The 15,713-nt window shown below is 33.5% G+C and overlaps 1 long non-coding RNA gene across 3 annotated transcripts; it reads right to left on the reverse strand.

Moving 5' to 3' along the window:
• Positions 1-548: 548 nt before the first annotated feature.
• On the reverse strand, positions 549-15,600 carry LOC134529225 (uncharacterized). Of its 3 annotated transcripts, none has more exons than XR_010074504.1 (3): positions 15,337-15,573; positions 9,420-10,131; positions 549-8,761 (listed from the first exon to the last, which is right to left on the reverse strand). It is a non-coding gene; the product is annotated as an uncharacterized LOC134529225 (long non-coding RNA). The 3 variants fall into 3 exon arrangements; XR_010074503.1 differs by having other exon boundaries at positions 549-9,740; positions 10,034-10,131; positions 15,337-15,571; XR_010074502.1 differs by having other exon boundaries at positions 549-10,131; positions 15,337-15,600.
• Between the last annotated feature and the right edge of the window lie 113 nt (positions 15,601-15,713).

Consider the following 15,713-nt stretch of genomic DNA (forward strand, 5'->3'; position numbering starts at 1 on the left):
TCACTTCTATTTTTTATATTGATATTTATACTCAAGTCTTTAAAGTTGTTTGCAGTTTGTATTTTTGTACTAAAGAGGGAATTTATATAGTTTAAAACTAATTTATGTTATTTGTAATAATTGTTACTTAATGGGAAAATACTTTTCCCTGGAGTATCGAAAGTATCGAACTGAAAAAACAATATAGAATCGAGTATCGAAAATGTGGTATCGTCCCACCTCTAGTTATAATATTACTGAAATAAAATACAGTTTACGTGGCTAACGTTAACAATAAAAATATGTGAATAACTAGGGTTTAAATATGTAAATATGGGTTCATTTAATCAGTAATTTGTAAAAACACAATTTAAAATTTTTTTTAAAAAATTCACATTTTTCGTAAAATGGATTATAATTCATGGTATTTTGCAGTTCAATAAAATTTTCTGGAACAGTATGTAAACAAGTTCTGGAAGATAAGGCGAATAGGAACTGAAATGAAAGGATTGTTTGGTAAGGTTAAGTTAGGTTAGGATATGTTAGGTTAAATTAAGTTAGCTGCATAATTAACAACACAATTATTTATTTAGTGATTTAAATATTTCAACAAACAATGTATATATAATTATTGTAGCTGACTTAAACTAACCAACCTTTCACTTAGTATTATTTGTCTTTTTTCCTCACAAACTACATAACACATTTACTTCTTTCCCTATTTTTATTTTACTTGGTGTGAAAAATTTTTTTTCCATATAATTTTAATTCTTATTCTTACTATTCAGTATTTGTATTTGATTCAAACTAAAAAACTAATATTCGCACAAGTCTAATATTTTCTAGATTTTTGGGCACACAAAAAAAGGACATTTCTCCTTAGAAATAGAAAGAATTTATTGAATTTTGTAACCTCAAATAATTTCTGATCCCGTCGCTTTTCCTGTGGGAAATTTTACTTCCCACCCAAAAAATTTCGGAACCAAAATTTCCTATCCTACCCAGCACCAGTAAAATATGCAATATTCTGCTACTCTTACTACATTAAATATGTTTTTTAATTACAAGTTTATCAATAATTAAATTAAATTCATAAACAATAAAGTTAAGTTTATGGTTATTCATTTTTAGTCATTTAGTTTTCATTCAATTTTCAGTGCAACTTTCTTACTTTCTGATTTCAGTAAAATCATTTAATATTTTTTTTTAAATAAAATAAAATTAAAATTTTAAATATGAAGATATCCCTACATTTTCAGACACTAAATAACAGAACTATAAAATAATTTTAATAGTGGTGCAATGTTAAGCAAAGAACTACTTCAAGTTTGGTGCCAGGCCCAAGTTAATTTTCCAGTGATCTTTGTGTCTCGACAACTGATTAGGGTACAAGTTATTAAAATAATTATTTAAAATTTTTCTTCCAAAGGATTTATGTTGTTTTTATGATCCACACTCTTGCTGCAGTCAAGTTAATCCAGTAGTATTATATTAATTCAATATAAGTTGTGATAAAAAAGTAAATATAACAATCATGTAACAAAATACATGGGAGGTGCGATGACTGAGTAGTTTGACCATCACCTCCCACCACAGCCGATCATGGTTCGATTCATGGCGAATTGTGGGTTTCCCCCTGCAACAAGATCCTCCTCTAATTGTCAAATATTTACATCAATTTCTAAAGAAAAAAATACTATATTTAAACATGCATATAAATCTTAGTAAGAAAAACAACAGTAACTTATGGTAGTTAATGTGAGGCAACTTCCTCACACTGAAACATAGCATAACTCCTGCCCCCTGCTACTTATAACATTAACTGAGAATGTGTTATGTAGCTGTTGTTTTAAGGTTTCATAATTATTATATAATAATGTTTCTTCTATTAAGCATAGGCAGGTAGGGTATTTTATTTATATTTAAATATTATTTAATCATTAATTTTGGTTAGGTTTTATTTAAAGTTGAATGTATTTTTTATTAAAATTTTTTCCGTTTTGCTTTATCAGTAAAAATTAATATGTATTAATAACTTTTTACACTTTTAAAGCATCTCCTGGTTAGTGAGGTTGTAAATTTTGAGAAGGTTTTGAAAGAAAGGAAGACAGGCGAGACACGGGCATGACACTGTGTCGCCAGTAAGTTATTTTTCATGCTTCAAGTTAGTGCATTTTTGGGAAAACCCTGCACGTAGGTGCATAACTGCAAGTTCACTAGGCACTGTCTCTCCAGCCAATCAGGAAGAACTATGCGGTGGTGTGATGTGTCTTCCCAGACTTTCAGAGAACAATTTTAGCAGCATATTATTCTGTACATGGTCATGTATCTGGTTCTGTTTTGTGAATGGCCAGGTGATCCATGGGGTTGCATCTCTTTGTTTTTTACCTTTTTACAGGAAGGCAACTTTGTTGTTCTGTTAGTTGTCGCTCGATTGTCGCCATGTGCGGTCACGTCGTCGTCAGCTCACAAAATGATTTGAGAATTGCATGAAGAGATAAAATTAAATGCCTGCTGGTTGGGGCCAGACAGAATTTTAACTTTTTTTTAATCTTCGTTTGGACTGTTAAAATAGAAATTTTACCCCAGACGTCAGCATTGGCCCGGGGTGACCCTTGCCATCCCCTAGGATGATTCCATGGGTTATTGTACCTTAGTTAAAAGCTTAACTAAGGAACTTCCATTTTTGTAAATAATCGAGCGACGAGCTACAGTAAATATGTGCCGAAAATAACCTGGACATTGTAAGTTGTGATCAATGTATTGTTTTGAAAAATCATAATAAAACAAAAAGACTGCGCAAAAAATTATTTTCTTTAAAATTTCTAGCAGAAAAAAAACTCAATTGATAGAATAACTTATCCGAACATTAATGAAAAAACTACCTTCAAAAGGTAGGATAGGCTAAAATATTTGTTTTAAAAAAAATCATTTCAAAAAGGTTTGTAGCATGGTACATAGCCAGGAAGCAAAACTGAATGCTACCTAGCAACAGGTATCGTGCTGGCTTACTTTCTTGAGTTTCATTTATTGTGTGAGTTGCTTAATAATAGTGCATTGCATCAAATTTAAGTTTGAGATTTTGCTTATGCACAGAATATATATCTCAGATTCGGCCGCTATGGCGCAGAGCAAACAGTAAAAATTTTCATCCTTTTGGAAACCTGCAATTTACATCAGAAAATGTATACTGAATGTCAAAATAAAAAATTCTGAGGACTTGTCAAGTGAAGGACAAAAATTAAGTCCTATTTTCACTAAATTTTGCAGCTTGATTTTTAATATGTAAAAAAATTAAATTATTCAAATGTATGACTTGCAGACTTTCAGATTCGTGTGAGGGTATGTGTATACAAACGCACACGTATACGTGTTATAATATCTGCAAGATTTTCAATTCATTACTAAATGAATTGAATAAAGTACATCCTATCTTTGTTGGAGTAATGATTTGCACGTATTTCATCATCCTAGATATCTCATTTCTAGGCTCACACAGAAAATGCTGGATGGGAGGTGGCAAAAGGGTAAATTCCATTAGCATTGTCGCTCAGGATGAATAGTCTCAGCCGCGGGAAGCGGGGGGAAGATGAGCAGGTATGTCGTGCCCCCCTCCCCCTTACAAACAAACCAACCTTTACGGAGCTACGGGTTGTGCCTGCAAACCTTTTTTGTTTACGAAGTGTCGATGCTACTGCTATCTTTTGTCAAAAGCTTTAACTCTCAAACTTCCAATAAAATTTAAGGATATTGATTAATTATTTATTTACAGGTCTTGTAAATATTCCAACTTTAATGAAGACAAGCTTACAGTCTAATAGAAGGCTACATGAGCATATTACCCTTCCCACCCCTTTTGGGAATTAAACCCGGGTCCTCTTGATTACAGAGCAGACAAATTTAACTGTGAAAGCACCTCCGGCTGCTGAAGAAATATTGGGGCAAAATCTTTGCTCTCCATCTTTGGAACACTGTGTAGTTGGTCAGTCTATAATAACTGTTTTCCACCTACACTCTTGCCCCTACTACTGTTACTTAGGCTTGCCAGCAGCTTATCACCAATGAATCTTGATTCTGACTGCATGTCTCTAACCCTTTCCAAACCTCACCTCATCTTTATACCTTTATGAATCAGCTAGAAGTTCTTACATTTGCCACGGAGCGCCAGTCATCAGGGCCTTTTGTCAATAAATTTTTCATCAATGATAATCACTATAAAATTTGTTTTAAATCCTTCAATATATTTTTTTAAAAATAAATATATAATTTTTCCATGTTTAATAAAACTTAAATTTTATCATCCGTTCCAGTGGTTAGAAATGGCTACGTCCATCAATGCTTGGAATCTTGGGTTTTCATAGTTTTGAAAAAACCTAATTTAATAATATTTCTGAAAAAAATTCTAAAAAAAAGTTACACAAAATTAATTACATTCAAATGGTTGATTTAAAACAATATATAAAATGAATTTATGATCTCAGTTCGTGCCATGATTGACAATAGATTGGTCTTTATAGTTTCTAAAACAATAAAATAAATACTATGTGAATTAAAAAAAAATACACACATAAACAACAAAGTTTTTTTATGGATTTTAATGAGATCATAGAAAAAAAACCCAGAATTATTAGCAAAATAATTAAGAAAACTGCCCCCTTAAAATTCAGCATTGCAACTACCAAACACTTTGTTGCACATTTTATTTGCAAAAAACTAAACATTGTGTAAACATAAAACAACTGCAGCGCAGTAATATTTTGTTGCAAAATAAAATGAACACACAAAGAAGGGTCCATGGAAAACATTTTCACATTAAATATTTCATAAGGTTATGATTTAATTTAAAAATACAATCTCAAGCTGATTAACTAGTCAATTACTAAATTCTAACAAACTACACCTGATTTTACAACTTCATGCATTTTATATAACTTTTCTGAGGTCTCACATAATGCTATTGCAGAATAAATGTACAGTCAAACCTCTATCTATCGTTTTTCAGGGGACCAACAAAAAAATTCAGTAGATGCGGACATTCAATAGATGTGGACTTCACTCTAAGAATTTTTAAAAAAATAATATTCCAACCTCAAAATTAGTGTCAGAAATATATCAGTTACTTGTCTTTAAAGTTAAATCAGTTGAAAAATAAATACAAATGAAAGTATTTTTTACTTAATTCAATTTACACTTCCAAAAAAAAAAAAACATACACACAATAAATCTACATGGCAATTAAAGTCTTTTTCAATATCCTGAAGTCTGAAATTAGTTTACTAATGTCATCAAATGTAGAGCTGTACTGAAGAATCCGATTTTGCCAATATTTAGTTGAATCGGCATTTCTGCCGACTTCCGATACGCTTGTTAATTTTCGGCCGATATTACTGAAAAACGAGAGACTGCCATAACCTAAAAATCCACGAGTATCCTTTTCACTTTTCGTAGTAGTACTGCATTCTTTCAGATCGCATTATTTCTTCGCAACATGTGCCAAACGTACATATAAAAATGTAACATCCTTTTTTTCAATAATGTTCTTTAATTTTAATATGTCATAAATAAATACATTACCGTCACGGTAAATATACTTCTCGGTTGTTACGATAACTGTAGTGCAAATGTGGTAGCTATCGTGCTTCTGTAGTAATTATGGTATGGACAAAGAATCTTTAGTTCTTTTTATGGTAATTATCTTAGGATAACAATTGGGTTTGTACTGTAGTTATGGTACATCATCCATATTTCTTCGTAAGGTGTTGTTCATTTGTCTTTTCTTCATATTTACGTGATCCATTACTTGGCTGCAGATTTAAGGTGATTTTTACTACTGTATACTATCGTTACTGTTTTTATGACGGTTTCTTTCTAAGAAATTGTTATTTCTGCAAAATCTTTATGGTTAAACGATCATCTATTATAATTTATAGTGACGGGACCACATATTTTGTACGATCAATGCGGACAAAACGATAATTCCAACATCTGTACAAGCGGACTTTTTTAACCTTAGTTGTATGGCAATATTGCCGGGACCGTAGAAAGTATACGATAAACACGGACAATCGATACATGCGAGTTCGATAGATAGAGGTTTGACTGTACCTCTTTTCACATTTTTCATTCATTTTGCACCATTCATTTGTTTTCTTTGAAAAGGGTAAATAATGGGTTACACTAAAATGTACAGTACAGTACCGGTCAAAAGTTTAAGACCACTGTGTAAAAAAATAATAAAATAGCACATAGAACCTAAAGTTTTGCCGAGAAATATATTCAATTTTTTTGAAATATTCTTATACATATAAGTAAAGAATACCTACAGCTGCGACGATAGGCTATGTTTAGTTTAGGTGTTATTAATTTTTAAAGATTTTCTTGTAACTACAAAATTACCACATTTTATGACATACACAAATTTTTGTGTCCTATACTGTTAAAGTTACATCTACGTGGAATTTTTTTTTCATAGAAAAGTGTGCTTGTCAGTTTGGTTAAATAAAAAAAAAATCCGAAAAATTATCCAAAGAAAAGCCGGGCACATTTATTGAAAAAAATTTTTTACAAAAGAGCACTCTTTTACATGATTTTTAAAAATTCATAACTTAACTATCGAGTAAGCTACAGAAGCCTGCTTTCTTCCTGCGCGTAGTTCATCTTCTGCTCAATAGATAGCAATATAGTTCACATTTTGTGCGTGTGCGGTGTTCAGAGAAATTTTCACCCGTTTGCAGCCCTGTCGCATTACGGAAATTACTTGACCAGTGTGTCAGACAGCGTTACATGGGAAATAATCGGTATGAGCAAGTGCGACAAAACCCATAGACAGATTGCCAGGCTGTTAAATGTAATGACATGTGTGACGAACACTATTCGCAAATATCATGCGAGCGGTGCCGTGAAAGACTTGCCACGCAGCGGACGACCGCAAGTCACGTCGCCACGCCAAGACCGTACGATCGGCATGATTGCTAAAGCAAATCGCAGTGCCAGTGTTCCAGCTGTTTTACAAGTGTTTACAGACAAGACTGGTAAACATGTGTCACAGAGGACAGTTGGACGCCATCTTTGTCGACAAGGTCTGCACTCGTATTCCCCACTGAAAAAGCCAATGCTAACTGTAAAAACACGACGTGCTAGAATTTTGTGGTGTCGTGACAAGAAAAACTGGGGTATGGAGCACTGGGATAAGGTTTTGTTTAGCGACGAGTCTCGTTTCCAGCTTTTTCCGTCACGCAAGGTCGGTGTTCGCCGCACACCCACAGAACGGTACCTCCCCGAGTGTTTGGCCCCTGCTGTGCAATGCGGAGGTGGTGCCGTCATGGTATGGGGATGCATGTCAGCTGCCAGGACTGGAATTCTACGTTTCCTTGAAGGGACTATGGATTCAAAAGAGTACATATGCACACTCAGTGAGAACATGCTGCCCTCTGGACGCAGGCTCCACCAGGGTTATTTTGCATTTCAACAGGACCACGCACCTTGCCACAAGTCTCGTGCAACTACGGCCTGGCTCCAGGAAAATGAAATTGCTGTTCTGCCTTGGCCTGCTCGAAGCCCAAACCTCAGCCCAATAGAGAATATGTGGAATATAATTGGACAGTGTCTTTCATCCTATCAACTGACATCGGTAGCAGAACTGCGCCGGCAAATCTCGTTAGTGTGGAATGAGATCAGCCAGGAGATGTGCCTGAAATTGGTCAGTAGCATGCCATCAAGTGTTCGTGAATGCATACAACGCAATGGTGGTTCTATAGACTACTAGACACACTTACAATGTTTTCCATACATTGTATAATTTCTGTATTGCACTGTATTCACATTTCGTAGATGTAAATTAAAATTTTTCTAACTTTATGGGGTGGTCTTAAACTTTTGACCGGTACTGCAAGTGAATGAGTCAACTGTTACATTATGAAAACAAGTAAACAATTAAAATCACATGATAAAATGTTACAACAGAATTAAACTGAAAGTAACTCTAAAAGCTTAATTGAAAACATCTATATTTAGTCTCATAAACAGTGGGTTCTGTTATTACTGATACTGAGCACCGACATCACTGTTGAATCAGTGATCATTTGTAATAATAAAAAATGAGAAGTAAACAATTGTCTCACCTCTATCAGTTTTTTTGTGATGCTTGCCAGTATTTTTTTGTTTTATATAAATAAAAAACATTTAAACTGTGCATTTTAATTTCTCTGATTTTAATTCACCATTGACTTAAAAAACTTCAGATAGTTAATGTATTTTTGTTTGCATATTACTTCCAAATTAAATATTTTTATGAAAAAAAATTTTTTTTTTTCTTGGAGCTTTGTATTTCTATGTTGCATTAAACTGAAATGGTGCACCAAAATATGATTTCACTTACACCACACAACATCAACAGATCCAGTAAGTTCTGTGTACTCGGTAATCCTTCTAGTCAGATAAGGTGCCTATCAACATCTCATACCAGTACTCGTCAGCCAGGTTGACGTTACTAAAACCACTGGCTAGTGAAATCTGTGAATATTGGAACCCACTGTAAATGTTATAAACTAAAAAAGTCAACTTAAGTATTGACTTTGTTACTGACAAAACAACACAGTACCGTAATATTTTACAAATGTAGTAACCTTTAAACCAGTGGGGATAAGAAGATATATTTACATCCACACGAAGAGAGCTGTACCTTACTTCTTTATATTAGCGAAGGACTTGCGTATCAGCTGTATCTTACTTCTTCAGAAGAGAAGCACGATCGCACTTCTGACAGAACCAGCCTTATCAGAAACTAGAACAAAATTGAAAAGTATAATTATTTTTACCAAAATAATTCTTTTCAACATAGTGCTGTTTTAGAAACAAACAATTAACTTCAAAAATAAAATGCTTTAATTGCAAGCATATTTTCCACATTCTAACACATTTTAAATTCTCTAATCTGCTACAGTATGTTTTTTTACAAACACACTTTTTTCAAGCACTTACAATAAGAAAAAATAAAACTATCATTACAGAAACAGGTACATGAGGAAATTTATTATACACACACTTGATAGAACTTGAATATCTCCACTATCTCCCCAGCAAATTGATTCACTCTGTCATAAATATTACTGCCATATAAAAAAAATCCACGATATAACATAACTTTCCAGTGGCCCCTCAATACGTAGTTTTTTTTAAAAAATAGGGTGTAGTAATAAGTTGAACAATAAATTGAAATAATTATATATAAGCTAACATTATATCCCAGAGCAAACATTGGAGAAAAAAATCATTTAAATACTCAAAAATAAAACAATCTAAATCTGACATCAAGCACTGCATGTGTTCCTTTTTTTGGTATATGGGCAGCTCCAAGCAGCTTTTGATAATTCCAACTATTCAACCAGTGAGTAACTATGTATTTTGAATATCAACACGCTAATATTTTTAGAATAACTTACTTCCAGCAGCACAACCATTAATTTACTGATAGCCCAGAAAGTTTTTGGGCAGAAAACAGAAGTCATGATGACATTAAGTACATCACAACCTGCACCAAGTCGATCCACGTTGCAAAGCCCCAGCGGGCCCACACCGAGGCTTCCCGCAACAGGAAAACACGGCTGCTCCAGTGAGCGGGCTGGTTTACTCAGGGCACTCCTATCTTCTTCAGAGCTCGTCAGTCCACCACGGCTCCACGTCAGTCATCACACCTCACACAGTTTTCTGGCAGGGATGTCTCTCCGGTGTAGCAAGCACACTTTTTTTTTTCTTTTCACATTCTGTTAACAGTGAGGTCATTAGAGACAATAACACCAGTCACAGAACAAGGATGTTGAGGAAGACATCAGCCATGGCCTGTTGTAAGGATCATTTGCCTTGAGTGATCACTGTGCCCCCTCATTCCATTAAAGACGGATAAAAAAAAAAAGTAAAATACGACTCACTTATCACCGATTTAGTGCCTAAGTTAATTGAGGCCCACTATAATTTTTGAAACTTAAAAATTTAGCATGTTTGATCACAGTTATCCTGACTGTTTAGTTACTGCTAAAATCAGCCTTACAGTACTCACCACGAGCGCCATTACATCAGACACCATGAGCATATAAAACACATTGCGCCAACCATACGAAGAAATCACACCTGCAAGCAATGGGCCGACTGCAGCGCCTGTGGAATTCAAGGGAACAGGTGCAAATATATTTGCTGGGCCAATCAATAAAGGAATAAAAGCTGTCACAAAATTATTCAAATCTGATAACATAAAAATTTTAATTAATATTTAAAATACCTTTACATTATATCTAATTTTTGCCATTTTTAGACTTATTAATTTTTAAATATTACCAATTTATTAAAAGTTCTGGAAACATCCGAGTCTATAACGAATTTTCTTATTTTACAAAACATTTATCTTACAGTTATAATTAAACTAGCAGTGCCCGCGACTTTGTCCACGTGGACTTTGTTGGGGGGTATTGTGACTTTCTGAGATATGGTATATGCACAGTTTTAGGTTATTCTCAAAACACTCATAACCAATGGTATATTAAAGTACTTCTGCGCAAACTATATTTTTAGTTTTGTCTTCCGGCAGAAGTAGAAATTGATTTTCTCTCGAACCAGATCTCGACAGAGCAACATATAGTTGCTGTGCGAAAAACACTCTTGGCGTAAATCTATTCCTACGTACTTAAATGTTTGTCCCTGGGCCTTATTAATTGTTACCGCAAACGATACCTTCACCGGAAATTGAATTTGCTTAAAGTGAAAAGGCAAATCTGTTGGTATCATAGGTATGCAAGGTATCAGCACTGCTTGCCCTACTGCTGGACCAGTCAATACTGTAGCACCAATCACATTATCGCGAAGGAATTTTACTTGGAGTCTGCTTCCGTTGCATAAATTTGGTGGTTTAAGATTCCTTAGCAGCATAATTGGACAGCCATTTTTTAATTTGAGTGAATGTGAGGGAAGGCCACTCGGATTTAAAGAATTTAAAAATTCTTGTGCATAATGTACCGCATCTTCTTGATCCATTACATTATCAATGGACCTGTAGTTCACTCTATCTCCTGGAAGTTTACCCAGTATCATGTTATTGATGTCGTCAACGCTACTGTTTCTAGCTGCCAATATTGCCCTTTGACACATCCACTGGTAGTCTTTGTTTTCTATATGGACTACATCTGGGTACACTTTAGAGATTAGGTCTTCAATGCTAGTCATACATGCGCGTGCAATACTTAATACTTATTTGGCTACAACACTAATACTTACATTTTAAATATCGCGATATCTTTAGAATGAAACGTCCGAATTGAATAATTCAAAAAGTTCTAGAAAGGTATTGAATTCGTCTTGAATATGCAGTAATTTATTTTGATAAGGATTAATACCAAGGTACACAATAAAGAGTTTTTGAAGCGACAGCATTTTAATTATTTAAAAAAATAAAAGAAAACACTAATTGTGAGATAACTACAATAGTTAGACATATGGTTACGCGATATTTTTGAAGACAATTATATGTTCTGCAAAGTGGTAGTACATTGTTTTGTTCTATAATCAATAGGTTTCGCAGCGCACACCGTGTAAGGATTTTTTTGGGTAGTTTTTTTACACCTTGGGTTACCTTATTGGACTTTTAGTAAGGATCCCTAATGTTATTGATAATATAATATAGCCTATAGCCTTCCTCGATAAATGTACTATCCAACACTGAAAGAATCGGACCAGTGGTTCCTGAGATTAGCACGTTCAAACAAACAAACAAACAAACAAACAAACAAACAAACAAACAAACAAACTCTTCAGCTTTATAATATAAGTATAGATTTAAGAAGTCGTAGAAGTTAAATTTGTTCAAATTTTGAGTGGGTATTTACTGGCAGAATCCTATAAGAGAACTAAAACTAACTGAAGTTCAATTCCAGAGAATTTGAGTTTTGTAGAAAGAGCCAGCTCTATTTTTATGTGAAATAAGTGACATAGTTAGCTAACTTTGTTTAATAATATTACTTTCAGGCAAATGTTTTTAAGAGGGTGGTGGTATACTTAAAATTAACATGAACCTGTATGTACATGCATATGCAGCAAATTTTCATACATGTCTCACTGCAGACCGTAAGTGAAACTAAATGTTTTCAAAATACGAATGTACAAATCTGCTGGATAAATGTAGTTAAAGACATATTCTTATTTTCAATTATCATTCACACTTTTTAAAAACTTCAAAATTGTACTGAAAAGGTGCTGAATACACTCAAAAAGAGAATCCAGTACTTAACATAATTATACTATAAACCATTAACTTTATAGTAATAAACAAAAAGATTAATAAACATTTTAAAATTATGTGCATATTTCACTATAGTTCAATATACTAATTCACGGATAATGAACCAATGGCACGCGTGCCAGTGATGGCATGTGACAAAATAATTCGGGCACACCAATAATTGAAGAATCTATGTAATTGATCGCTAAAGATACAAAGTACAAGCCTAATATAAGATATTTAGCATCTAATTGGCAACAGCAGAAATCACACTAACCTTTTATTTAAATAAACATAAAATAGTAAACATTTTGATAGCTGTACAAATTCTGAAATGCAAATAAAGAGTTTTTAAGTTAATAGCATTTAGTTTTATTTTTATTGATTATTATTATCACTAAGTCATAGCACATTTTTTTCATAAAAAAAAAAATGTCACATTCACCAATAAAGGTTCGCCATCCCTGTACTAGTATAAATCCTCAATACTGGTATTAACATATTTTTCGTATTCATAATTTTTTTAATCTGCAGCACATTTTTGGAATTAGTAAACTAGTGGGGGTCATGGGTTCAACCATTAACTTTTTGGCATCATTCAATTTATGACAACTAAGTCAGTAACCAAGTGCATATCCATGCAACATAAAACACTACTTTTAACTGTTCATAAGGAACATGGCACTTTTTGGCATGACATGAGCCTATGATATGGTGCATATGACTTTGAAAATTCATCTCACAAAAATCCATAGCTAAATTCAAGTTTATGTCAACATAACATTATAGAAATATAATAATTTCAAGTAAAGTCCCTTAAACTAGCTAATGCAAATCAATGATTATTGTTTCGTCACTTTGCATTAAAATACCAGTACACAAAAAAAAAAGAGCCTCAAAAATGTTTAACTTTTGCTTATGAAAAAAAAAAAAAAAAACTATCTCATTAAATTTTATTTTAAAAAAAGTTCTTATATACAGATTATTATTATTATTTCTATTTATTCACATTATTTCTATTCACAAAATGTAGAAAAATTATCGGGATGAATGTCATAAATTTCATACCTATATTATACCGTGTTTTCTCGTATAATCGTTGCACATTTTATTCTAAAATCAAATTTGAAAAGTAGGGGTGCGACGATTATGCGTAAAAATTTTTTTTTGTTAGGTAAAGTTACTCATAAAAACAAAACCCGTTCATGGAAAGTACGTTTATTAAAAAAAAAGTGGAGTATACAAGAGCACGCCAAAGAATCTATATTAATTATTCCTTAAACAAAAATCTTTCTTCAACTTTAAATAGAAAAACCAAAACTCTAACGTGAACGCAAGCCACTTGAATCTGACGTGAACTAACGTGTCTTAGTACACACTTGCCACAAAAGAATGCGGGCTATCAAATGTAGTTAACTCGGCACCTGACAGAGAGCGCGCGTTGCATCGAATCGGCGAGATATCGATATTCGACTACATGCACGCGCTCTATACGGGAAGCAACATAACCAAACATGAATGATGCGCTGGCTACATTTTTATAAACGGTACGCCGCGGTAACGCAGACAATCAGATAAAGGAAATACCGTTTAAAAACATCTTTAAAAATAATTTACACGTCAGACAACTTTGTATTTCCATTAATTAAATAAATCAGTGGTAATGACCAAATTAGATTTTAGATTATACCTACACCGCGGCGACACAGACAATCAGATAAAGGAAATAACGTTTAAAAACGTCTTTATAAGAAAATTTACACGTCAAACAAATTCATATTTTTCCGTTAATTTATTAAGTGGTAATGACTGAATAAATATTAGATTTATACTTTAAAATACAGTACAACCCGGTTATAACATTCCCGTTTGTAACATTTTCCCACCTATAACACCATAATTTCATGGTCCTGTTATTTCTCCATTTATCACAATGCTTTAATTTCCCACCTGTAACAATATTAAAATTTCTACATTCCCACCTTTAATGTTCAAATTTGCTTTGATAACTGCCACAATTATCAGTATCCCTTCCTCCAAAGTCATAATTTAGAGCGAAACCATAGCTAGAAAATACAGCACGCATATACAAACATCAGATGTTTACATTTGTGTAGTTCACCATAGACGTGGTACACACGCACTCCACAACTTGCACCGGATCGACTATCAATATGGCGTCCTGTTCGCGCTCGTTAGCCTATGACTTGTTCCGTTATACCTATGATGCACATTTTGTGCACTGTTACATGGTCGGAAACAGTGCTACTGTATTCTATGGTGCTGGTTTTTGTTTCAAAGGTTTAACACCTTGAGATGGTTAAATGTTCTATGGATATATTCACGGCTTTTCTTTGTGGTTAACCTTTACCGTAATTATTTTTTTTCACTTACTTATTGTAGTCACGGTCGTATTTAATTAAAATACGCCGTATTGAAATTTTATTCAGGTTATTGTACGGCTATGACGGCCGATAAATATAAGCGAATCATATTCTGTAGCTGAAAAAATTCAGTTTATTAACCAAGTGGACAGGAACCCCAACTAAACGTGTGTTGCGATTGCAAAAGAGTTGAATATTTCTGTTTAGACTCTGAACTGTATCGTACAAAACATTTTTTTCTTTAGCATATTATTAGGTATTGTCTATAAATAAAATTAACCAATTTTCCACTCTATTGCTGTACTTAGTGTATTATTCCTGTACTTTGTGTTGTTTTACCTATACTCTTTAATTTAATCAATCCACGCGTAATTTATACAAAGTGAAGATGTAATTTTATGATTTCCTGCTTATAACATTTTTTTAAGTTGGTCCCTTGGAGAATGTTATAACAGGGTTGTACTGTACATCGTTTTATATGGAAAAGATACCTACACAAAACACTCGGCATCTACTAGCGGGACCAAAAACATCATGCGACATTTACACGAGAAGTTTTTTTATCACAATTTTGACAGCCTAAAATATGGTTGCGACGATTACGCGCATGCGACGATTATGCAATAAAACACGGTAGGTTCTTTTCATTTTTCAAGTACCAATACCAGCATGCAATAAAATAAAAAAAAGTACTGAATTGCAGTAACTTACCAATGGATCCGGTGCCATCTATGATTGCTGTAACAGTTGCCAGTGCTCTTGAGTTTCCCTGAAGAGAACTGTGTGTTCCCAACTCAGCTGAGACAGCGGTGGTGATGAGAGCATATGGTCCATTCACCAAAAATCCAACAATGAGAAGGAGACTGATATTGGTTGTCATGTTCTCCGCGCCAAACGACTCATAGATAAACATCTGTAGAAACAGAGAATGATTAAAATAACTGTGATATATCTACTATGAAAATTTATTGAAAAACATTGAAAAGTATATTCTAAACGATAAAATGTGCTCGATTTCAAGTCTGACTGCTTGGAGAAGTAGTCAGAAATTGTTCATTTATGGTCCAGAGTTGAACAAATCCAATTGA

This window comes from Bacillus rossius, chromosome 2, assembly GCF_032445375.1.
Source record: "Bacillus rossius redtenbacheri isolate Brsri chromosome 2, Brsri_v3, whole genome shotgun sequence".
NCBI classification, from domain to species: domain Eukaryota; kingdom Metazoa; phylum Arthropoda; class Insecta; order Phasmatodea; family Bacillidae; genus Bacillus; species Bacillus rossius.